The sequence below is a fragment of the Pinus tabuliformis genome, chromosome 1_2 (assembly GCF_031772625.1).
Source record: "Pinus tabuliformis cultivar Carrire ecotype Pingquan chromosome 1_2, CPIR1, whole genome shotgun sequence".
Taxonomy (NCBI): Eukaryota; Viridiplantae; Streptophyta; class Pinopsida; order Pinales; family Pinaceae; genus Pinus; species Pinus tabuliformis.
In genome coordinates this window covers 552,101,172-552,128,164 of record NC_142298.1, presented here as the reverse complement: position 1 = coordinate 552,128,164, position 26,993 = coordinate 552,101,172, and the positions used below count along the sequence as shown (strand labels likewise).

Genomic DNA, 26,993 nt, shown 5'->3' with positions numbered 1-26,993 from the left:
GAATATGAAAATCAATTAATTTTAAGTAATATTTTCAGATCTAACAACAACAACACTACATCTAAAACTTAGAATATGAAAATCAATTAAGTAATTTTTAAGTATTTTTTTAGATCTAACAACAACAACACTACATCTAAAACTCAGAATATGAATTTCAATTAAGTAATTTTTAAGTAATATTTTCAGATCTAACAACAACAACACTACATCAGATAGTGACGCAGGAAGTACTGAACACACAAAGAATGAGGAAATAGGAACACACAAAGAATGAGGAAATAGGATAGAGATCCACTTTACCCAAGAATACAGATGCCAAAAACCTCTGAACAAGTCTGAAAACTTTGGTATAAATCTTCGTGTCCAAAATGTTATTGGGTGCTCTGCGTTAGAAGAGCTGCCAAGTCTGACTTGCTGCCTCGTTGACTGTTGTTTTTTAAGAGCTGCCAAGTCTGAACACATTGGTATCCATCACACGCATTGGTATAAATCTTCGAGTCCAAAATGTTATTGGGTACTCTCCGTTAGAAGAGCTTCCAAGTCTGACTTGCCGACTGTTGTTTTTTATTGTAAAAGCAAAGCCAGCACACTTTGCAGTTCTGGGCACAATGCTGTTTATGGTGCAATTTACAATATCCAATTGATTGTCCAAGATAGACAATATTCAATTGGGATCCCATATTGTATGGACCAACTGAAGGAGGGATGTGAAGACTATGAGAATCCAGGACTTTCTGATCTGGAATCATTAAACCTGAATATGATGATGCCACTGGAACTGAAGGAGGGATGTGAAGACAGAATCCATAATTTTCTGATTGATGATGACATTCTGCTATGGTATGCTTCGATTTCTGATTTCTATGAGAATCCTCAGAGTTTGTAATTGATGACGACCTTCTACTATGATGTGCTTCAATTTCTGATTTGGGCTTGCAAATCTGATTTGATAAAAGCAGCCCAAAAACAACTCTGCCATCTGCATCTAAAACTCTTCTTGCAAATCTGGTTTGATAACAACATCCCAAAAAACAACTCAGCCGTCGGCATCGAAAAGTCAAGATATGAAAAAGCAATTTCTAAGTAATTTTTAACTCATGCTATATCAGTGCTTTGAACTGTTGTGGAAGACAACATTTATCATGGCCGAGTGATACCTCCAAATGGTGTAACTTCGCACCTCAGTTGCCTCTGTCAGCAGATTGGTAGACCTTCCTTCCATGCTGAAATGCCCCTTAATCTAGTTCTTGCACCACAACCCTGCTCTCGGATACTCTGTGTCTATGTATCTTGTATCTGCATCCTGTCCACCGATACTCTCATTAATATCTTAGTAGGTAATCTACTTGCAGCTACAGTTCGTGTCTTTTTAGGATCCACTCGTTGGCTTGAGGGCACTGATTCCAGGAGAATCGAAGTCCATCAATACTCTCATTAGTATCTTTGTAGACAATCTCCTTGCAGCTATAGTTTGTGCCTTTGTAATATCTTAGTAGATAATCTACTTGCAACTACATTTCGTGTCTTTGTAGGATCCACTGGTTGGCTTGAGGGCATTGATTCCAGGAGAATGGAAGTCCATCAATACTCTCTTGATATCTTAGCAGACAATCTCCTTGCAGCTATAGTCTGTGTGTTTGTAGGATTCACTGGTTGGCTTAACGGCGCTGACTCCAGGAGAATGGAACTCCCTACGTATCTCGCTATTCATCGAATCCAATGATCCATCCCGTAGAAGGTGGTTCTAGTGGAAAGTGGCCCAAACGATAGAGAAGCTCCGTGACACATGGAGACTTCATCTTCCAGCAAGGGATGCCCATACAGCTTGAGGTTATTTATATTAATGACAATGTGAATAACAAAATGAGACCGCAACTCCCATCTCTCTTTCGACTCTGGGCCGCCCTCTGCTCTGGAAATTGTCAACTTTTGCTACATTAATAATACGTTTCCATTTGGCACAATTTTCTGTTTCCTCGCATTTCATTCATGTCTGTCAAGCTGCTTAATAGCGATATAGTGATACCCTGTGCACAATAAGCAAAAATACTTAAAAAAAAAATAGATGAAAATAATTTAACAGACAACGATAAACAAATAAAAAAGTGATTCCCGGAAACATGATTTTTAAGGCTGTGCAACTCTGTCATAAATGTTTGCAGAACTTTTGTTAAATTTGGACAACTAGGTCCAAACTCCATGTTCTGATGCTCAGATTAAGAGGCTAATATTTTTGTTGGATTCCTCTTTGTGAGAGGTGTAAAATCCATATAAAAATAGTCTTAATCCGATGAGCAGAACTTATATTTTGAATTTATTATTCTTAATAAATTATATGTGCAAAGGTCAGCCAGTTTTGTAATGTAGGCTCACATGCCCAACAGATGTGTCACACACCCTCATTGATGGATATATATATACAGGAAAAGTTGGAGAGAATTTGATCACAACACAACTCACATCTTCCTCTCTCATCCTAAAAAGTACGAGCTACCTGGAGGACGAATTTCAGCCACACGTGGGAAGGACGAAGAGGATTTTTCTGCTGCTAGGGTTTCGCAGAAGTTTGACCAGCGTTGACTTTGGTCAACGCTTGGTCCAAACAAGCTGAAAACTTGTGGGAGGTTCGATTTTTGAAGGCCATACTAACTGGCACAAAAATCGAGGCCAAAGGGTTGACCGTTTTGCTGCTACGTTGACTTTTAGCTTGCTGCCCCTGCGTTGACTTTTCAGGACAACATTGACTTTTGTAGAACTGACTTGGGTTGACTCATCTACTGGTTGGAGGGTTGTTGTGACACATGCTGGGCTGGCTGACCAAAGGAGACTTTGCTGGTTGAAGCATCCTGTTGACCGCCGAAACAAACACATACATTTTTCTTGTTTCTGATTTGTCTTCTGTAAGATCTGCTTATATGTTCTATCTGCATTTTGCTTATCTACTTGTATGATTGCTGTGAGAAAAGTGAAATTGCTCTTAGCATATAACATCTACAAAACTTTACATGGTATCAGAGCTGAGGTGAAGACAAACTCTATCTATAGCAATCATCATCGAAGGAAATGGATTCCTCTAAGCTTGAATTCAGGGAGAATGACAAGCCGACTGGAAGTGATGACTTCCATGCTTGGAAGATGTTATTAGATCTCAAATTAGAAGATCATGATCTCCTAGATCATGTGACAGGGAAGATTCAAGAACCTCCATCAAATGCCTCTGCTGCTGTTAAACACAAGTATAAGAAGGGAGAAATCAGAGCAAAACTGCTGATCAGGGAATCCATAAATAAGAGTCTGGTTGCCTACATATCTGAACTAGGCACATCCAAGGAGATGTATGACAAACTGATACTTATGTTCCGAGTAAACAATGTGAACCAAGTGCTATTCCTCAAGAACAAGTTGAAGAATATGAAGAAGGGCCGAGACGAGTCTATTCAAACTTTCTTTATGAAGTTGACCGAAACCAGGAACAATCTGCTAGCTATTGGAGAGACAATAGCTGATCGTGAGATGGTTCTCACCGCACTTGGAGGACTTCCATATGAATGGCAAGTATTCACAACTACCATTCTCAACAGTAATACCATCCCTAACTTTGATGAGCTTCTGTCTAGATGTATGCAAGAAGAAACAAGGATGAAGGAATTTGATAATGAAAGAAATGCTGCCTATGTTGCTCATTCCCGAAAGAAGAACTCTGGTGGTTCCAAGGAAAAAGGAAGGACTAAGACTCAAAAGAAGAAGGGTAAATGTTTCACCTGCCATAGGACTGGACACTATGCTAGAGAATGCCCCTTCCAGAAGAATTCTCTCGATAGTGACGACAACAACAACAACCGAAGAAATGGGAATCAAAGAAATGACAAATCCAAAGGAAAGAGGAAGGCTCACTTTGAAGGAAACCATCCACCTTCTAAAAGGACCAGAAATACCAGGTATGAGGAGTCTAATGTTGTTGATAAAAGAAATGAGTATATTCTAATATCTGCTCTCTCAGCTGCATCTCCGCCCGACACTATGGATGTCTGGCTAATCGATAGTGGTGCCTCAAGACACATCACCGGATTCAAGGAAGCACTTTCTGACATGGTTGAAAGGGATACTAATCTAGAAATTATCCTTGGGGATAATGCCACTTATCCTGTGAAAGGGACCGGGACTGTGAACCTCCACTTGTCTCAAGGAAAAGTCCTCCATCTACAAGATGTACTCTATGTACCCAAATTGAAGAAGAACCTTGTGTCTGTATCTGCCATGGAAGACAAAGGATTCAATGTAACTTTCTCTGATGGAAAGGTACTCATGTGGAAGAAGAGCTTCAAGGAAGCTATCTCAATTGGTTTTAGAGTTGGTACACTCTACCAGGTTGGAGGGAGTCCGTTGGGAGCTATGACTTGTGATACTATCCGTCAAACCGAACTATGGCACCGAAGATTTGGACACCTTCATTACAAGGCTCTTCCCGAAGCAAGGAAGGTGGTGACAGGGATGCCTGATTTTGGAAATAATCATAAAGGTGTATGTAAGGGCTGTGCTGAAGGAAAACATACAAGGGGACCTTTCCCCTCAAGTGTCACAAAAACATCTGAGATATTGCAACTGGTCCATTCTGATCTTTCCGGTATGTTGCCTGTAACATCCCTGGGGGGATGTTCTTACTATATGACATTTACTGATGACTTCTCTCGCAAAACCTGGATATACTTCTTGAAGAAGAAGGATGAGGCTTTCATGTGGTTCCGTACCTTCAAAGCCTTGGTGGAAAATATGACCGGAAAGAAGATCAAGGTTTTGAGGACTGACAATGGCACTGAATATGAGTCAAATGAGTTCAAAGACTTTTGCAGAGAAGCTGGCATTAAGAGGGAGACTACCACTGCATATACTCCTGAGCAGAATGGTGTTGCTGAACGCAAGAATAGGACTATTGTGGAAGCTGCCCATGCCATGCTATGTGACCAGGGTCTTCCAAAGTTTCTGTGGGGAGAAGCTGCAAATACTGCTGTGTACATTCAAAACCGATGCCCTCATTCCGCTTTGGACTCCAAAACTCCCGAAGAGGTTTTCTCTGGTAAGAAACTTGATGTCTCACATTTTAGAATTTTTGGATGTCCTGTCTATTTTCATGTGCCGAAAGAAAAGAGAAGTAAGCTGGATGCTACTGGGAAGAAAGGAATATTTGTGGGCTACAGTGAGACTTCTAAGGCATATAGAGTCTATGTACCTGGTCAAAGGGAAGTAGAGATAAGCCATGATGTCACTTTTGACGAAGATGCTTCCCTGAAGAAAGTAGTAGATCTTCCTAGATCTGAAGAAAATCATGAAGAAAGACCTGGAAATCTGGAAGAACCCCAGGATGAGACTATGCCTGATGTTGAAGGGCCAATGGACCCTATTGATCCTTCCCCTTCTCTAGGAAAGAGGCCATCATGGCTCAGGAACACCCTCGAAGATGCTGAGGGTCATGCTGCCCCAAGGGGAACATTCCGAGAAAGCAAGAAGCCGTGTAGATACCAAGGGTATCTAGCTGCCATGAGTACTATTATACAATCTGAACCTGGATCTTTTGAAGAATCCATCAAGCATCAAGTCTAGAAGGATGCTATGCATGAAGAATATGAGGCTATTATGAAGAATGATGTCTGGGATGTGGTCCCGAGACCGAAGGACAAATCTGTTGTCACCGCTAAATGGCTCTACAAGATTAAACATGGATATGATGGGAGTGCTGAAAAGTTTAAGGCAAGATTTGTTGCCCGTGGCTTCTCTCAAAAGGAAGGAATTGATTATGACGATATATTTGCACCTGTGGCTCGATATACCACCATCCGATCCATCATAGCCCTTGCTGCTACGCAAGGATGGAGTCTTCATCAGATGGATGTCAAGACCGCTTTTCTGCATGGTGCAATAAAGGAAGAGGTGTATGTAGAACAACCTCTGGGATTTGAAGTTCAAGATCGAGACACTTATGTCTGCAGGTTGAAGAAAGCCCTCTATGGGTTAAAGCAAGCACCCAGATCTTGGTATGAGAGGATGGATAGTTACTTGATGAAGTTGGGCTTCACTCGAAGCAATGCTGATCCAAACCTTTACTTTAAGGTTGAGGAAGGAAAGCCTCTCATTCTAGTGCTGTATGTGGACGACCTCTTCCTGACAGGTGATGACCCTCTCATTCATCAATGTAAGAGGGAGCTTGCTGCTGAGTTCGAGATGAAAGACCTAGGACTGATGCACTATTTCCTAGGCCTGGAGGTCTGGCAGGGACCTGGAGAGATTTTCCTTTCTCAAGGAAAGTATATTGTGAAGCTTCTGGAAAGATTTGGGATGGTGGACTGTAAGTCCGTGTCGACACCAATGGAACTCAACTTTAAGAAGTTGAGCGGCAGCGCTGCAGGGCCTATCTTGGCCAATCCTACTGAGTATCGTCAACTCATAGGAGCTTTGATGTTCTTAGTGAACACCCGTCCGGACATATGTTTTGCAGTGAATACTTTGAGTCAACAGATGGTTGAGCCTCATCATTTTCACTGGGTTGGTGCCAAGAATATTTGGAGATATCTTCGGGGCACGATAAACCATGGGCTGAGATACACTGCCGGGAGTGTGATACTCCGGGGATATACTGATGCCGATTGGGCTGGCAGTGTGGTGGATCGTAAGAGCACATCTGGATGCTGTTTCAATCTTGGTTCTGCTTCGATCTCATGGATGAGCAGGAAGCAGAAGTCGATGGCTTTGAGCACCGTTGAGGCCGAATACATTGCTGCTAGTATGGCCTGTTGTGAAGCAGTTTGGTTGAGGAAGCTCTTTAGTGAGCTATTCCAACATGTGCTAGATACCACTGTAATACTCTGTGATAATCAGAGTGGGATTCGTATGACTGAGAATCCTGTGTTCCACGACCGATCCAAGCATATTGATATCAGGTACCACTTTATCCGGGATATGGTACAGCGAGGCGCCGTAAGGCTCGATCATATAGGAACTGATGAGCAGGTCGCGAATATTCTCACTAAGCCCCTGGGGAAGGTCAAGTTCCTAACCTTCCGTGAGAGTCTTGGTGTCGTGGAAAGACCCTATGATGTGGGTCCTGTTGGACGATGAGCTCTGGGAGCTCTGGGGGGCTTTGGGGATAGCTTCTCGGAGCTATAAGCACTCATAATGCTTCTGCCCCACCCTTGTGATTATTGAGCTGGTTCGCCACTCATTTAATCTGTGCCCCGTATGCATCCTACCCATTGAGTTCAGGGCTCATGGGAAGTACCTCTCATTTGGCCAATGAGGTGTGGAAAAGCTAGAGACTATTAGCAAAGACTGATGGACGCATCAGAGATTGCCGTACTCTCTATCTAGGATGGCATGGTCCAACCACTTGATCTGGGATCAAGATTTGTGAGGTCTGGGACCTCTGGATTGATTATGTCAGTCGGGGAATGATGTCTTTGTGACTGACCCACTTCTGTTCTGAAATAAAGAAGCCAGCAAAGCAAGTTTCGGCGGGATGACTCACGATGTTAATTGCACTAATAGATGGAGTTCTCCCTAGTTGAGAGGGAGTGTTAAATTTGGACAACTAGGTCCAAACTCCATGTTCTGATGCTCAGATTAAGAGGCTAATATTTTTGTTGGATTCCTCTTTGTGAGAGGTGTAAAATCCATATAAAATTAGTCTTAATCCGATGAGCAGAACTTATATTTTGAATTTATTATTCTTAATAAATTATATGTGCAAAGGTTAGCCAGTTTTGTAATGTAGGCTCACATGCCCAACAGATGTGTCACACACCCTCATTGATGGATATATATATACAGGAAAAGTTGGAGAAAATTTGATCACAACACAACTCACATCTTCCTCTCTCATCCTAAAAAGTACGAGCTACATGGAGGACGAATTTCAGCCACACGTGGGAAGGACGAAGAGGATTTTTCTGCTGCTAGGGTTTCTGCTGCTAGGGTTTCGCAGAAGTTTGACTAGCGTTGACTTTGGTCAACGCTTGGTCCAAACAAGCTGAAAACTTGTGGGAGGTTCGATTTTTGAAGGCCATACTACCTGGCACAATAATCGAGGCCAAAGGGTTGACCGTTTTGCTGCTGCGTTGACTTTTAGCTTGCTGCCCCTGCGTTGACTTTTCAGGACAGCGTTGACTTTTGTAGAACTGACTTGGGTTGACTCATCTACTGGTTGGAGGGTTGTTGTGACACATGCTGGGCTGGCTGACCAAAGGAGACTTTGCTGGTTGAAGCATCCTGTTGACCGCCGAAACAAACACATACATTTTTCTTGTTTCTGATTTGTCTTCTGTAAGATCTGCTTATATGTTCTATCTGCATTTTGCTTATCTACTTGTATGATTGCTGTGAGAAAAGTGAAATTTCTCTTAGCATAGAACATCTACAAAACTTTACAACTTTCCTATTGATCCCCAATAAACTTGATTGTTAAGACTGATCAACATTGTTATAAATGGTTGGAGGAAGCACAACATGGGTTGAGTGGAAGAGCAGATCTTTACTGTTGAGGAGCAGAACTTTACTGTTGATCCCCAAGAAACTTGATTGTTAAGTTTGATCAACATTGTTATAAATGGTTGGAGGGAAGCACAATATGGTTGAGTGGAGGAATAATAGTTTTCGTTATCCAAACATTGGGAAGAGTTCTCTGTTAGGATTCCTTTTGAAATGGCTCTATTCAAAGACAAAAAAGGAAGCCAATACAAGATAAACTAATGATGATAAACTTAGTTGGCTGGTTTTCATGCCATTATGGCATTTCCTTTGCACAACTTGGGTTCAATGAATCTCCTATGGGATCTGTTAGTTTTCCTGATGTAGGAATTGCTTCATAGGAAATCTAGCAGAAATTTTTACCAGTCTCTTAAGAAGAATGCTCGATCTGGAGATTCGTGCCAGAGATGTTCTGTCCACCAATAGAGGTCCCAAGCTTATGAAAATAAAAGACTATGGACTGACAACATGTAATACTAAAGTTAAAAATGAAGATTGAAGGAATTGTGAAGATGTTGATGTGGTAATTTTGTCATGCAACACAACCGATTAACTATTAACACTAAAAATTGACAATTTATCACAGTAAGGATTCTATTAGTAACATTAGATCCAAGAATTATTAAACCTGGTTATGATGATGCCTCCAGAACGGACGGCGGGATGCTAAGTGAAAACTCTGAGAATCCTTAAAAGAGTTTGTGATTGATGACAACCTTCTGCTATGTTGTGCTTCAATTTCTGATTTTTGGGCTTGAAGTCTCTGAAAAAACTCAATGTCCTTCGATTTCTGATTTTTGGGGTTGCAAATCTAGTTTGATAACAGCAGCCCAAAAAACAACTCTACCATCTGCATCTAAACCTCTGCTTGCAAATCTGGTTTAATAACAGGCCAAAAAAAAACTCTGCCATCTGCATCTAAAACTCAAGATATGAAAATGAAAAGCTATTTTTAAGCTTGTCTGCTTAATTCATGCTCTATATACTTTTTTCACAGGGCCCTTTCCCCCAAAGCTGGAATTTATATCTAAATTCAACATGATTGATGTCTCACCGAACAAGCTCAGTGACCCCCTTCCACTAGATTTGTGGAGTGGAGGCAAGTTTCAGTAAATTCTTGTCTACAGGGAAATCCCTGAGTCGTGAGGAAACAGTCAGAGTATGTTGTGTTTTCATGGGAATAAGAATAAATTGAAAGGGAGAATTCCCAGTGAAAATTGTAGTTCCCACATGTTTCGATGCTGGATCTCAGCTTCAACATTTTTGAAGGGGAGATTGCTCCTGCAATTGCAAATGCAGGAAATTTGTCTGGATTATATCTGCAAAGAAATGGATTCTCTCGAAACTCGCCAGCAGAGATTGGACATGCTTCGCGGTTGACAAAAATTGACATTAACTGGAACTGTACCTTATGAGAAGGACCTATACCAGGTCAACTGTTAACTGGAACTTTACCTTATGAGAAGGACCCATACCTGGTCAACTGTCAGATTGGACACTACATTTCTGTCTTCCATTAATCTTGCATACAATAGCTCACATGAGTCATTCCCTCCACCCTCTGTTCTACGGAAGTCCTTAATTCTATGAATCTTTCCCACAATATGCTTTCCAGAGAAATAACGAACAGCTTGGCTTCTTTGAGGCTCAGCTCTGTTGTTTTCTCTAGGAATTCATTCTTAATTCTCTGAATCTTTCCCACAATATGCTTTCCAGAGAAATAATGAACAGCTTGGCTTCTTTGAAGCTCAGCTCTGTTGTTTTCTCTAGGAATTCATTAACAGAACCGGTGGCGATTGAGCTCATCAGCCAGACCAACAATAGAAGCTTTTCTGAGGACCCTTGCCTATGGTCAAGGCTTGGAATCTTTGCATCCCTGCAATTTACATACAAGAGATGTTTATCAGGAGAGATAGATAACTGGATGGAGTTCAATCCTACTTGCAATAATGGTGAAACACTTCCGTGAATGCAACCTAGCAAATGTGAGTACATCATCAGCTCTTGCAGATTTAAAGACCAAAAACATCTAATGGAGAATAGTACTCGCAAGGTACACATCTTTCAGAATATTGTCTTTTGACATGGCATTATTCAAAGACTTCAAGTAAGACAGTGTGTGTTATTGTTGTGGGATCCGATTTTGGTTGTCCATTGAATGAACGGGTTGCATGAGATCAAGTTGGGGTGGGTATATCAATGTGATATCTTTTGATTATTATTATCAAAGTGATTCAATGCTATTTTGTATCACGTCAGGTCTGTGTTGCTCGAAATGTTTGAAGATATATAGGGAGATTTCATGTTCAGTGCAAATTTTCTTTCTTGAGGCTCGACCTTGATCATGGTCTTGTAATGATGGTTACGACACCATAACAACTCCTCTTCCTACTACTCTTGGTTTGCATCATTTATTGTTCCTTTTCTACAGATATTTCCATGCTGCTTTGCCACAATTTCTTCTTTCCTAGCATTTATTTCCTGTTAAGTTGCCTAATAGAGATAGCCTACTCACAATGAATAAACACAAAACCTTAGAAACAAAAGTATATGAACACAATCAAACTAACAACGATAAACAAATAAAAGGTGATTTTGGGAAACCTGATTGTTAAGGTCGTGCACCATGTTATAAATGTTTTCAGAACTGTTGTTCCCCAAGAAATTTCACTGTTAAGTTTGCTGAACTTTGTTATAAATGGTTGGAGGGAAGCACAATACGGATTGATTGGAATAATAATTTTTGTTATCGAGACGTTGGGAAGAGTTTTTTCTTATATTGTCATTTGTAATGGCTTTATTCTGCCAAGGAAGAATAATACATGATGCAACAGATGATGATAAACTTGATAGGTTCGCATCCCATTATAGCATTGCCTTCGCACAATTTGAGTTCAGTGAAGCTCTTACGGGATCTGTTAGTTTTCCTGATGTAGGAGTTCCTTGCATGGGAAAAGAAGCAATTAATTTTGCTGGTCTTTTAAGCACAAGGCTTGATCTCGAGATCTGTAATGTCCCCAACCGCTTAGGAGATACAAGACAGTGATCCACTAGCCTAATAAGTTTTCGTAGGCTAAGGTAGAGAATAAAAAGACATGATTCACATAGGAAAAACATTATAAATGTTTAAAAAATGAAAATGGGGGCATATGCTCGGCTAATGAAAAGTTGACTTTTCATTTTATAAAGTGAAAAAATTCTAAAGTGACTTTATGAGATTATAAAAGATAAAATGTGAGCAAAAGTGGCCATCACAAAATTATAAAAAGAGAAAAGTGAGGAGTCTCTCCTCATTCTATCAGTTGCAATTTGAAAAAATAAGTTTTTTGAGAGCTTTTTCAAAGAAGCTCGAGGTTTAGGAAACCTTAACCGTTATAAAAAGAGAAAAGTGAGGAGTCTCTCCTCATTCTATCACTTGCAATTTGAAATAATAAGTTTTTTGAGAGCTTTTTCAAAGAAGCTTGAGGTTTGGGAAACCCTAACCGTCATTGCTAGCTTCGATCTTGAAACTATACACCCTACGATTTATGAGATTATAAAAAGTAAAATGTGAGTAAAAGTGACCATCACAAAATTATAAAAAGAGAAAAGTGAGGAGTGTCTCATTCTCTCACTTGCAATTCACTCTATCACTTGCAATTTGAAAAAATAAGTTTTTTGAGAGCTTTTTCAAAGAAGTTTGGAGTTTGGGAAACCCTAACCGTCGTTGCTAGCTTTGGTGTTAAAACTATACACCCTACTTGGTTTGGAGAGATTCGTGATTTCGCCATTGCATTTTAAAAAGAACAAGATACTTGCACAAAGAAGTAAACCCTCAAAGTTATCAGTGGATTTATTTTTCTAATATGGGTTTTCTCTCATCTCTTGGGGAGTTTGGGCATACCCTTTAAAGAGGGTGAGGTTCTCAGCTTAATGAGGGCCAAGTTCATTGTATTCCAAGGTTGAGCTACCTCTCATTCCTTGTTGGTCATATTCTGTGGGGAAAGCAGCGTATTTATCATTTAATAAAGAGCCGAGTACAATGTTCTTTCAGTGGTACAAATTCTCTGTTGAAAGGGATGAGTTTCCCTTATTTCTTCTGTTGAACAACTTTATCATTTGTGGGGACAAGTTACTAATGTTTGGCTAGCCAAGTTATGGTTACCAAGAGGTCTAGTTTGTCATTGTTTGTGGATCAAAACCCTCTCTACATTCTACTGGTCGAGTTCATTTTATTGAGCATTGATTGTGTTCTGGTTTGTGGGTCGAGTGACATCTCACTGCTGAAGATTGCTATAAAACCTAAAGGATTCATGGGTATCCTCTTGTTGGAGTTTCTTGTGTGTGTATACCAGTTCCTTGTCCTCTCGCACAACCTTATACAGAGATTGAGCTTGTATTGGGAGTTCCTTTGCTAGAGCGATATACATATATATATTAGGTTCCTCTATACCATTCTCCAAGTTTGCAAACTCTGATATGTATTTAATTAGAGGCTAAATATTGTATGTATCAATTCATTTCCAGTCATTAAATTTGAAGATGCTCCTTTATTTGCACACAATTGTGATCTAAATAATTTATGGCTATTACATGAATGATATGTGGTTGTTTTAAAAGTGTTTTCATGAGCAAATTTCATACTATATAATTGGATAGTGACAAATTATGAAACGAGCACCTACAACAGTATGACTTCAAACTGTTTGATAAAATGTCTCACTCAGAAAATCAATTAAACTCGGAAATTACAGTGGGTATTGTTACCCACCACAAGTGGATGACACAATAGGAAAAAATTTCTTCAAACTGTTTGATAAAATGTCTAACTCAGAAAACCAAATAAACTCAGAAATTACAGTGGGTATTGTTACCCACCACAAGTGGATGACCCAAGCGGAAAAATTGTCTTCCATATTTGTCTTCAACGGGTATCAGACAGCCCTTGATAGCCACTTGTGTAGTCGATATATTGTACCAGTTGATCTTCACTCCCTGAGCCACGCATATGTGCCCTCACTCACTGTTCAAGAACATATGTTTGAAGGTGGTCCATCCAATCCTAAAGGTATGCTTTTCATTGTGCAATCGGGTGCTTATTCTTGTTTTTCCTTGCGCACATTGGGTACGGATTATTGGGTGACTTGGAAGAAGTAAGGGTTTTAACTATAGTCTTGCTCCTTCACCTTAAATGGGGAGTTAATCCTCAACCCTAGTCCCATGGGATCTCCCCAACTGACTTATAGCTTTCAGGATGGGCACTACTACTTGGAAACCCCAATTTGGGTAGCACGGTCCCATTTTCCCATTTCACATTTTTCACTCCCCTCTGCACATTACATTCCTTATTTCATCATCTTCAATCTTTGGGTCCACATGACCACTGGGTCCACAAAGCTATGGTATACCCACTGCCCTTTCCGCATGTGTTGGGTCGAGCTTGGAAATGTTGCCCCAAAGGTTGATGTAGCGAAAAAAAATGATATGCTTGATAAAAGCATATCATGGCCACATGCAACAGAAAATAATATCACAAAATGCAAAAGATGGTTGGGACATTATATTAGCATGTGGGCAAAATCCAAACATGAGCTCTACCACTTCATTATGGTCATCACCTTGGCTCTTAGGGCCCCATGAGTGCCCCCTACATTATTAAGGAACCCATGCATGTCTCAATCCTTATGGGCAATGAACTCCCCCACCTTAAAGGGGTAATCATTGCTTATATCATACACAACATGCTCTCATCCCCTAGAGCCCCAAGGAGTATAATAAAGAAAAATCAAGAAAAGGAAAAAGGCAAATGAAGAAGGGTGGAAAAACAAAGGCCGACATAACTCATGTACCACAATTGCTCCCTCCTACATCTATATACTCAAATGTGTACATCCCTCATCATTACCACCATTTAACCCCTAGCATTTGGCCCTGAGACTCGTGTGTCCCTATCCACTTCATCATTATTCACATGACTCCTATCACCTGAAGGATGTACGTTGCACATGTCTTTCCCTTTAGGAGCTGGGAACACATAATAGGGTCATTTATTAGCCACTCCTACCTAGGGAGGTAACACTATTAAATTCTCAAAGCCTCAAATTTGGAAGGGAAACCCATTATGAAGTCTCATTTGTGCCCTTGATTAATAAGCTTGGTTCAGTTAGCACTAACGAATTTTTCTTCTAGATGGTGAAAAGACGCAATGGATCTTATATGTAATTGGCAGGTCATTTTATCATGGGTTGGGCAACTTAACTAGGGCAAGCCCACCAGAGTATCATATTGACACTTGTAGGGGATGCGTTGAGAGCCATGGGACTCCATCACGTGATAAGCATTATTTCATCCCATGGGCACCCTGTGCGCCCTCAACAACATGTTTGTTGCCCCACATTATTCGCAAGATGATGCACTTGGACCAACATTGCCCCAATTGACTTAGCAATCTACACATAGTTTGGCAGTTGATCCAAGGCCCAGAGGAGGTTTGTGCCACCCTTGAAACATCGAAGGGTGAGCACCATCAACAATGCCCTTGATGGGAGAAATTTATAGGTGTATCTTTAGCCACACTCGTGAGACCAAGATTTGTGCACCAAAGCCACTTTGGAGCACCACACAATGACTTACATGGACCTTAAAGGGCAATCACCTTGTGCATCATTTATGGCACTTAGAGGACTCAATGTGGCCTTCAAACAACCTCACTTCATCATGATGTCATCATTTCAGCCTGCTATTGGATGGTTTATTCATAATTTTTGAAGCTACTAGTTGGGATTGTCCCGAAGGCCTCATTTTTGCACATTAAAATAATGTTAGGGGATTTAGAATAGGAATTCAACCTCTAAAGATCTCATATAAACAGAACTCGCTCTCATCGTGAGAGAGCATCATCATCACTTGCATTTCTCTTGTAAAATCCTTTCACACTTTTCTCTTGGACAAATTGGAGACTCTTTGATGCATTTCAATATCTTTGGAAGTTAGAATTTCGTTCTTTTTGGACCTACATCTTGGTTTATGGCCGGATATATCTCATTTTCATCTTGTAAGCGTTATTTTCTTGAAGATTTCCCTTGGAATAATGTTTAATGTGTGAAATTATTACAACTAGTTAATTCTCTTGTGCCCTAATTTGTTGAATATCATTGTAAAAGGTTATTTGGTTGCAAATTGCACATGTCACTCGTGGCATGACAATTAGATGAATGTTCCTAGTGGATGGAAATTTGTTTCTCTTCCATGAATATCCATAAATCTTGAGTAGGTAAATGTTGAAGATTAGTTGCTAGGGCATCATTCTTTATCCTCCTTGAAGACAGTTTTGGAAAATCTTGAATGATCTTAGACTCCATTGCCCAAGAAATGTTAGGCATCGGTTCAAGAAAAATTGGTCGTCAACCTTTCCTTCCCTTTCTTTTCTTATCTCCAAAATTTCAGCCCCGCTTTCCTTGGACATCTATCTAGGTCATCTAGCGAAATTATTTGGAGCAGGAATTTCCAAATTTTGTTTAGATAGAACTCTTCGTTTGTGTCTCCTCTGAAGGATCTCAAATTTCGGTGGAATTTCCATGGTTATTTCTCCATAAATTTGTATGCCCTAGGTGTGCCATAGAAGGGAAATCTAGTTAATTTTCCTTGGTTAAGGTGGCCTTCTCGGGGGTCATATGAGCTTAGTATTCGGTGGAATAAATCATAAGAGATCCTTACTGCTCTCTTACCTAGGCCTAGTGAATAACTTGGAAGAAATTCTTCCCACGTTTATTCCTAAAATCCCCAAGTCTAGCGTAAGCTTTTACTAGGTCTCTCAAGAAAAGTGAAAGGCCTATTTGAGGTGTCAAACCATTTCGCAAACTTCTTGAGAGGTCCTATCTCACCTTTGGAGCCTTGACTCTAGACATACCTATCATTATTCCAAATTTTTAAGCCCTAGGTCTTGGTCTCCATCCTAGTTCATTCTTGGAGAGCCTTTAGCTTCCTTGAAGCATTGAATCATCGTTGAGCCTCTCCTTGAATGGGCTTAGTGGAATCATTTCACAGATAGATTATTGATCCTTCCTTTTTAAAGTGATTTCCTCTAACAACCCCCCTGACTTGCCACATATGGGTGGTGTCACCGCAAATCCAACTCCTCTGGAGCTGCTAGAAGAATGGGATTAAAAAGATTGTCTTTTATCTTTTGTCCCTCCAAGTACTTGGGTTGTTACCAACCTTTTTCCAAATACCATGACCAGAGCCTTCAAACCTCGCCACATATACATATATATGTATATGCCCTTGAGTAGAGCACGATTACAAAAGGACTAGTTGGCATGCTTAGTTTGGGCTCTGCCTCTAAAGACCCGCCATGCTCAAAGTCCCTCCCCGGCTAAATCAACCCGTTGTATTACTTAGACAATGAAGGTTGTGATGCCCTTACCAATGCTCACCCACACCAACAGCGTAATAGAAACACACTCAGTGCCTCTGACACTAGTGTGTGTGTGTGTGTGCCTCCTTGCATTTAGAGTGCTAAGAGGAATCACAATCACAACAACCATTTAACAGGGTCTCCTTCCCTTCAAATTATCACTGTAAAACAGATATCAATGTCTTTAACCGAAGTTCCCTCTTTCCAGACCAGATTACGTGGGATGTAAGCAAAATGATCACAAGCATTCCTCGACTAATGCAACCATCATTCAACTAGAAATGAGGCATTCATTCATTAAAGTTGCAGGTATAAGAAGGAACACTTATCTTATCTATCATGGGCATCTGAGTCTGGGACAAGGACTCTCCACCGAATCATACATAGTTGCAGCCAAAGCTCACTTGCAACTATCACCCCTGAGCCATATTTCGGACTCTGAGGGGCTTGCACAAAGGATTAAAACAACCAACTGCCACTAAAACAAGGACTCGAGGGGACCTCCACCACTCACCAGCCATTCAGTCATCCAATAATATACAGGGAATCCAAAACCCATTGTAAACATCACAGTAAGAAAGGCTTCAGAGGTCCTCCCTCCACGAGTCCAAGGGCACAATCCTCCACCCACACCATCAAGGGAACCCAAAGAAAGACAATCTCCACCCTTTGGCTTTACAGGGACTCGAGGGGCATTGTTCCTCACCAGGGATAGACCATCTTCATGCCAGTCATGCCAACCGAATTGTTGTCACTATCTTCTCTTCTCTTCGGCTCTGTTCTCTGTAGAATGTTGCTCGAAATTGGATGGATTTGCTTGAATGAATGAATGAATCCTCGAGTGTGTGTTTAAGTGAGTCCACCAATGAGATTGAACTACCTTCTTTTCCTTCTCTTACGCAGTGCTTGACTATCACTGTCCTAACCGCCAACACAGTGAATTTCATTAATTTTTGTCCTTGTTGTCTTGGAGAATTCATTAATTTTTGTCCTTGTCTTGGAGAATTCATTAATTTTTGTCCTTGGGCTTGTGTACTTCTCTTGCAACCAAATTAACTTCAAAAAAACCAATTCATTAAACATACCAACCAGCCTTTAATGGTTGGCATAACAGCTTAGATTTCTCGCACAAGGAACCCTTGAATACCCCAAGCAAGCAACCCCCTCAGCTCTAGAATCCGTAGCCCTTGACTCAGCCCAATTTTAATTTTCTTGTAAAAATATTTATATTGAAATTTTCACGAGGAAACTTGGGTTGGGTTGTCACAAAACCCTCGCCCTTTAGGGAACACCACCCTCAATGTTCTTTTGCTCATATGCAACACCAAAAACAAAATAAAACACACATTGTTTCATGGAGCTTTATACAATATTTACAGTCATATATACATTTGCTTCAACCAACAAACAAAAATGGATAAATAGACTTCATGGTATTAGTCATCTCCTAAGTGGTTTCTCTGGCCCAAAGTACTTCCACTGCACTATGACTTTCTCTTTGACTTGCTCTATGGCTCGATTCCAGAGCATGAGACTCCTCTGGTCTAGAATGCACAATGGCTTTGGCTAGAACTCTCCCTCTGGTTCCACCTAGAGCACAAACCAATCAATCACATGATTAAAATCATGCACATATCTCTTAAACAAAGAGACATGGAAAACATCATAAACTTTAACTAATGGAGGTAAAGCCAGGCTATAGGTCACTAGTCCAATCCTTTCAAGGATCTCATATGGCCCACAATACCATGGTGCCAACTTGGAACATGACCCAATCTTCAAGGAACTTTTCTTGGGTTTGATTCTCAAGTAAATGTGTTCCCCAACTTGTAACTCTTTATGCACCCTATGCCAATCTGCATAGATTTTCTACCTATCCTGTGCCATCTTTAGATTATGTTCGATAATCTAAATTTGTTGCTCCATTTCCTTAAGCATATCAACCCAATATGGACCCTGTTCATTGGATCACTGGATCACTGATAGGAGAATTGCAACTCCTCCCATACAATGCCTCAAATGGACTCATTTTTATGGATTCTTGGTATCCATTGTTGTATGCAAACTCTACAAGTGACAAGTACTCCTCCCATTTCTCGGGTTGATGCATTACATACATACTCAACATATCCTCGAGGATTCTATTTGTCCCCTCTGTCTGCTTGTCTGATTGTGGATGATATGTTGTACTAAATGCCAACTCGGTCCCCAAACCTGCAAATAGTTCCTTCCCAAATCTTGAAGTGAACTTAGCTTCTCAGTTTGAAATAATTTTCTTGGGGATACCATGCAGTCTGATGATTTCTTTTATGAAAATTTGTGCCACCTTGCTCAACTTGTCAATCACCACCATGATAGCATCATGTTGTGCTTGGAGGTTCTAAGCAAACCTATGATAAAATCCATGGATATTACCTCCCATTTCCATTCTAGAATGGGAATGGGTTGCAACAAACCTGCTGGGTGCTTGCACTCAGCACTTGTTGGCATTCTATGCATTTGGGCACAAAATCAACCACTTCTTTCTTCAAATTTGGCCAACAATAGAACTTTTTAATGATCATGAGGATCTTTTGGTACCCTTGAAGGGTTGAATAAGGCTTGGCATGGAACTCCTTCATTATGAGCCTCTTTATTTCATCACTATTTGGCACATAAATTATGTTCTTGAACATGATTAGCCCAACAATAGAACTTTTTAATGATCATGAGGATCTTTTGGTACCCTTGAAGGGTTGAATAAGGCTTGGCATGGAACTCCTTCATTATGAGATTCTTTATTTCATCACTATTTGGCACATAAATTATGTTCTTGAACTTCATTAGGCCATCATCAGTGAGGTGATATTCCTCTTCCCCACCATCTTGTAGCAGCTTTCATCTTATTCTAATACCAAAAATAACAAACCCTAAATTGGTGATGATGGTGGAGAACCACTATATCTATCAAAACAAGGACGATTTCACGATAGAGTATACATGAGTTTTGCACCAAAAGATAACTCACCGTCTGCCTTTACTTCTACTTTTTTCCTCCTCAATTTTTGTTCACATACATTTAGATAAATAAATAAATCCCAAATAATAATAAGAAGCATTTAACTTAAATAAAAGTACATCTTATTCTAAAACCAAAAATCATAAACCCAAAATCATAAACGTTAAATAAGAGATGGGGATGGACAACCATTGTATCAAAACTAAGAGGATTTCACTATAGAACATACAATCTTGCACCAAAAGATAACTCATCCTCTACCTTTGCTTCTACTTTTGCTATAGCGCCCCATGTCTCTCTCACAAAAAGATATTGAGTAGTTTCACCAATGCTTGTTCACCTTTCTCAATCTTTATTGCATGTAAATATCAACAAACATGCATGATATAATGGTGAAGCAGCAAATGACTTAAATTAAAATAAGCATGAAACCACAAGTAAAATTGGCATAAAACCATATACTTATCTAGTGGCAAACGAGTAAATTCCAGCATACATACCTCTCTTGTATTTGCCCATAAACAAGTAAATTCCCCTGTTACAGACCTCCTTTGCCTTTGCCCATCACACCTAAGGAATCCACATTAGCTTTATATCTGCATTATGGGTTGTTAAGGTATTCGTTAATTTTCTAACCCATAGAACTAAATAAACCGCAAAAAATCATGGCCATGCTCACAAATGTAAAGATATAAAAGCCACAATAAAAAATAACCAAAAATAAAAGAAAAAAACATCACCAACCATACATAAAATAAAGTTAACAGTACTAAGAAATTAAAAATAACAAATAACAAAAATAATAATAAAAAAAACTAAATAACAAACTAGAGACAAACGTATCCATGGCCAACCAAAGTAAGCCTGCACACCAAAATATAAAGAAGTATTAAATAGAGTCTACAAAATATTATGAAAAATATTAAATACACAAAATATTGTGAGTATTACAAAACAGAGATAAAATATCATATCAAAAATCTTAGACAAAGATCTAAAATCTTAAGAATAATCTTATGCCACAAAAAATACATAATATCATAAACATAAACATAAATATCATAAATAGGTAATGAGGGAAAAGAAACATCCCATTTACAATGAGAAAGAACAAATTATACATGGATTTTGTACCAAAAATAAACTCACCTCCACTTTTGCCTCTACACTCAATAATGTCTCACAACGATAGCTTAGTACTTTACCTAGACATCCTTTCTACATTGCATTACCTGCATTGCATTGTCTCAATAATTAGATAAATCACAAATAATGGAAGATCCCTTCAATTTACATAAACAGACATGGAACGATATATATCACCTCAACCTTCAAAGCTTTGTATTTTTTCGAGAGCTCGAGCTGCTGCGCGCGCGGCCAAGGGTTTCAGCAACGCAGCCAACTGGTTCTTCACTCATCGCCTATGGCCCCTCCGGAGGCTCCACCGGAGGGGAACGACATTCAGCAGGCCTTTTCAAACTTGGTAAAATCACTGCCTCCTCAGCGCCCACGACCTGTTGTTTCAAAATTTGTTAAGAAACTTGATGGCCTTCAAGAAGTTCACTTGCCTCCTGCTCTACCTCACTTGGCCGCTCTTTCGCTAGCAGAAAAAGGGCTCATTGGACAGTTCACGGGCCTCTGGCCCTCTCCGAAAACCGTCCAGAGATGGGTCGAGAGAAACTGGTCAGATAAGATACAAGGGAAAATATCCATAAGATTCTGCGGGAAAGGGTATTTTACATTTCACTTTGAATCCAAAGAAGACAAGGATTTAATCTTCAGAAACGGGCCCTATTTCATGGATTCTAGGGGCCTGTATCTCAACAAATGGACCCCTGATTTTGATCCCAAGCTTGATGTGCCCAGCGCTGTCCCAGTTTGGGTCCGGCTCCCTCACCTCCCCCTCCATTGCTGGGGGGATGACTCGGTTCGAGCCATAGGGAATGCAGTGGGCAAATATGTCGACCAAAGTGAGCCCAAGGACAACATGCAAGCTTGTGCTCGGATCTGTGTGGAAGTGGATCTCGGCAAAGGCCTCCCTGAAGCCATCAAGCTAAAAGTGGACGACTGGAGCCATATTAAACAGCTGGACTACGAGTAGATCCCATTCAAATGCAAGGTATGTCACGAGTACGCCCACTTTGCAAATCGATGCACTAAGCTTATTAATGTAGAAAATGATCCTCAAGAGGAACAATGGGAAGTTGTTAAAAAAAAAAAAATCAACCTCCCTGGTCAAAGCCACCCATGAAGAAGACCCATTGACTTCCGCTGAAGGCCATCCACCCTCCTCCCCTCATGCACCCTCCAAATCTTCCCCCAACTCCCCTCTTCCGCCCCCTTCATCTAACCCCTTTTCAATTCTTTCTCTCCCTGAAGGCCATTCCCTTGACCCTCCCTCCCATGAGAGCCACCCCCAAAGCCCTCCTAAATCCTCCCTGCCCCTGATCACCTCCACTCAGCCCCTTCAGGATCCTCCTATAAACAGAATCACCAGAAGCTCTTCTAAAGATCATGGAGGATCGAGTGATACTTACAAGAAGCCTGGTCCGGGCAGGAAATCCGCCAAGCAGCATCGGGACGAGAACGCGCAGAAAGACATCGCTATGGGAACCCAGACACCCATAGAATCCTTCATCCTGAGTCAGCATGACAAAGAAACAGTCAATAAGGAACAAGGGGGGCGAGCACCACCCCGGACATCACACCTGCAATGATAAAAATCCTGTCTTGGAACAGCAGGGGATTCGGGCACCCCTCCAAGATAGTTGCCCTCAGAGATCTCATTCACCAAGAGAAGCCTGGAATTATTTTGTTGCAGGAAACCAAACAAGGCCAGCGGGAAATGAATGGTATCATTGAACAACAGAAACAGTTTAAAGGAAGTTTCAGTGAAGCAAGAGGAGCTTCAGGAGGTATAGCCACTATGTGGAATCATAACATATGGAACAACAAGTCGGAAACCATCAACCAACACTGGATCAAAACAGTCTTAGAAAACAAAGAAGACATGCAAACTGTAATTATTTACAATATATATGTGCCCAATCATTACAGAGACAAGGATCGCTGCTGGAGCGATTTAAAGTCTAATATTGACGAAGAAGAGTGCTCTAACATCATATTGGGCGACGATCTCAATATAATCCTCCACGCCAATGAAAAGAGAGGCGGGATCACTACAGAACCCGCTTGGAAAACATTATGCAGGAATACAATCTAATGGATATCGTTCCCAAAAATCGGAGATATACATGGAGCAACTGCCGGTTTGGAGCAGGCAACATCATGGAACGTTTAGACAGAATATTAATTAACGTTTCGTTGCTTTCCAGATTTTCGGTTGGGTATGCCAGCGTTCTGTCATGCCCTGTTTCAGATCACTTTCCCATCACGCTCACGCTGGAAAAACACAGCAATTTGGGGCCAATACCCTTCAGGTATAGCTCTCTTTGGAACAGTATACCAGCAGTAAACGAAATTGTTCTCAGAACCTGGAGACAGCATGTCGAAGGATCCCCTGGATTCATCTGGGAGTCCAAACTAAAAAGAACCAAACAGGCCATTAAAGAATGGGCCAAAACAAGCTATAAAGAACCTGAAGAGGAAAAAAAGGAGCTTAAAAATAATCTCAATAGCATGCAAAAGGTGATAGAAGAGTTTGGACTCACCCAAGAAAGCAAACAACAAGAAGACGACCTCTATTCACAACTGAGCCGAGTTAAAAAAGCTGAGGAATTAAAATGTAGGTTAAAATCTAGGCAATTGTGGCTGCAGCAAGGAGACAGAAATACAACTTTTTTCCATAAACAAAAAACTGCTAGAAAGATAAGGAATAGTGTAAGCTACATTATAGATGCTGAAGGAAATAAACAAGAAAACTAGGAGGCCATTCGAAGGACAACAACTGAGCATTTTCGAGACCTTCTAACAGAAACCAAAGATCAGGAGGATTACAATGAGCTTTTACAACATCTGCCTGTGGGGATTAGCAAACAAATAAATGACAGTTTAACCAAAGAGATTGACGAGGAAGAAGTCAGAAGATCGGTTTGGGCTCTTCAACCTGATAAAGCCCCAGGCCCAGATGGCTTCCCCATATGTTTTTACCAAACGTTCTAGGGAACCATTAAAAAATATCTAATAAAAATGTTAAAGTGGACCCAACAAAAGTGAAAAGTAGGGGGATTCACCAACGCCACTCATCTGGCCCTTATTCCCAAAGAAAACAGACCCTCTTCATTTACCAGATTCCGCCCAATATCTCTTTGTAATTCTTCCTACAAAATTCTGTCCAAAGTCATCGCCTCCCGCCTCAAACCCTTTCTCCCATCCCTCATCTCTGAAAACCAAGGGGGGTTTATAGCAAACCGCCACATAACTGACTCCATTCTTCTAGTACAAGAAGCCATTCATTCGAGCCAATCCAAGAATGAGAAAGGATTTGTTCTCAAACTAGATTTGGCCAACGCTTTTGATAGAGTGAGACACTCCTATCTCTTTGCAGTCCTAAGGAAGATGGGATTTGACGTAGGATTTCTGAACCTCATCAAAACCTGTATTACCGAACCTTGGATCACCTCTCTTGTCAATGGCAAACCAGGAGAAGCTTTCCAATCCACCGATGGTCTTAGACAAGGATGCCCCCTCTCACCCTACCTTTTCATTCTGATGGCTGAATCATTTAGCAAATTGCTGGACTTCCATCGAAGAGTTGGCCTAATAACAGGAATAAAATTTGGGAATGGAGTCAAGAATATCAATCATTCGCAATTTGTTGATGATACCCTGCTAATTGGGGGGGCCTCCATCACAATAGCTAGGCGCTTCAAAGTCCTTCTCGACAAATTCATGGATTACTCTAGCGGCCTGGTTAACCAGCAAAAAAGTTGTGTTTATGGCTGGAACACATCAATGCAGGTCCTCCACAATATAGCAGCAACAATTTCATATCTCGGCATTCCTGTAAGCGCAGGGCACTTAAGGGCAGAAGTTTGGGACACTATGATCGATAAGATGAAAAGGAAAGTCCAACAGTGGGGCTCAATGTGGCTGAACCCAGCTGGCTGCCTCATCCTTCTCAAATCTGGTATATCCTCTTTGCCTCTATACCATTTCACTCTTCTTCAAGCCCCAGTCTCCTTTCACCACAAAATGGAAGGCATCCTTCGACATTTTTTATGGCAAGGAGGGAAGCAGGATAAAAAAAAATTCAATCTGATCAGATGGACGCAGGTAATTCAGCCCCAGGACCGAGGTGGTCTGGGCATCAGATCCCCTAGATTTCTCAACTTAGCTTTTGGAGGCAAAATTGTTTGGAGACTCATAACTGGTCTTCCTGCATGGTGGAAAAGGGTCCTGGAAATCAAATATTTAAATTATCCAAGGCATCAACTCCTCGATCAAGACATCCCCAACAGAGATTCCACCAAAATCTGGCGCTTATGTAAGAAAGCAATTCCCATAATCGCCCAAAATACCTCCAAAATTCCTAAGGGAGGAGCCAACATTAACATTGGAGCGGACAAAATCATGGGGCAGCAACCCATCAATACGCAAGCAGGAGTCAACCCCATCCTCTCATTTTTCGAAAGATCTGGTATCCACCATTTGAATCAGATCTCTCAGTGGGATCCTTCAACCCATCTTTGGGTTGGATGGTCCTTTCCTGCTATTCCCAACAATCTCAAAGTCAGCTTGTCAGCACTTCAATCTCACCTGCATAGCATAGCTCCTGTAAAAAAAATGATTTAGATGGCTTCAGCTGGGACCCTTCCGAATCTTCATACACCATTAAGGCTGCTCACCATCTCCTCTGCAGCAGCAACCACCCGATGCCTATCTGGAATCATTGGAAGGCTGTTTGGAAGTCCGAGGCCCTTCCAAAAATCAAATTTTTTATGTGGACTCTTCTTAAAGGCAAGACTCTTACCGCTGAAAATCTGCAAAGGAGGGGTATCATCGGCCCTTCTCGCTGCCCCAATTGTTTGGCTGCAGAGGAAACCATTCCTCACCTTTTTATTGGCTGCCCCTTTGCTACAGAATGTTGGGGAAACTTATATCAGAACAACCAGATTCCTTGGACCAGCCAAATCACCATAGGAGAAATCTTGCACAAATGGAAAAAGAATTTCCCCTAGCAGAGAAGGAAGAACAACACAACGAAGAGGGTATGGGACCTTCTTCCTTATACCATGTTATGGAATCTATGGTTGGCCCGCAACCGAAAAATTTTTAAGGACAAGGGATCGAATGCTAGAAGCCTCTGCAGTAAAGAAAGGGGTCTCGCCCTTGAAATCATATCGGGCAAAAATCAGAGGGGAATAGACATCACCGAGCTCAGTGTGGAAGAACGAAGTTTCATTGGCCCCTTGTTGGACAAACACAACAACAGGCACACAGGTAGCATAGCTAGCAACAAACAAAACACTGTCCCTCAGAACTGGAAAATAAGGCTCAAAGAAAATGAGTTTGCTGCCTGGATTCAACATTCCAAAAGGTACAATATTTTTTTTTAGGGAGCTTCAAAGTCGAATCAAGGGGCTGTAGGGGCTGGAGGAGTGATCCTCGATGAAAATGGAGGAACTGTTTTATCATATGAATGGGGTTTAGGACATATCTCGAATAACAGGGCAGAAGCCCTGGCACTATATCAGGGACTTCTTCAGCTTGGGAAGCTAGGCATCGAAGCAGCCTCCATCTTTGGAGATTCAGCAATGGTCATCAGTTCCATGGCCCAGAAGAGAAACCCCTCAATGTGCGCCTCCAACAGATTTTAAGGCTCACCATATGAAAGATCTTCGCTTCCATCATGTTTTACGCAGCTTAAACAAAGATGCAGATAACCAGGCTAATAAGGCGTGTGCCAGATCGCAGGGCTGCTTAGTTTGCAACGGAGTGGAGACTATCCAATATTTGCCATGACTGTTTACAGCATCTCTCTCAACCAGCTTTGCACCAAACCAATAAGGACAGACACAGCGGAAGGATCGAAGAACCTTAACTCTCTCATCGTGATTAAGATAGACAAAGGACTCAGGAGCGTTCAAAAAATCAAGGGAACGAGATTTCAGCTAGGCGGTC

At 40.9% G+C, this 26,993-nt stretch overlaps 1 long non-coding RNA gene across 1 annotated transcript; it reads right to left on the bottom strand.

Annotated features, from left to right (window-relative positions):
- Positions 1–939: 939 nt before the first annotated feature.
- LOC149206773 (uncharacterized) lies at positions 940–20,602 on the bottom strand. Its single transcript, XR_016251949.1, has 2 exons — positions 20,172–20,602; positions 940–2,030 (listed from the first exon to the last, which is right to left on the bottom strand). It is a non-coding gene; the product is annotated as an uncharacterized LOC149206773 (long non-coding RNA).
- Between the last annotated feature and the right edge of the window lie 6,391 nt (positions 20,603–26,993).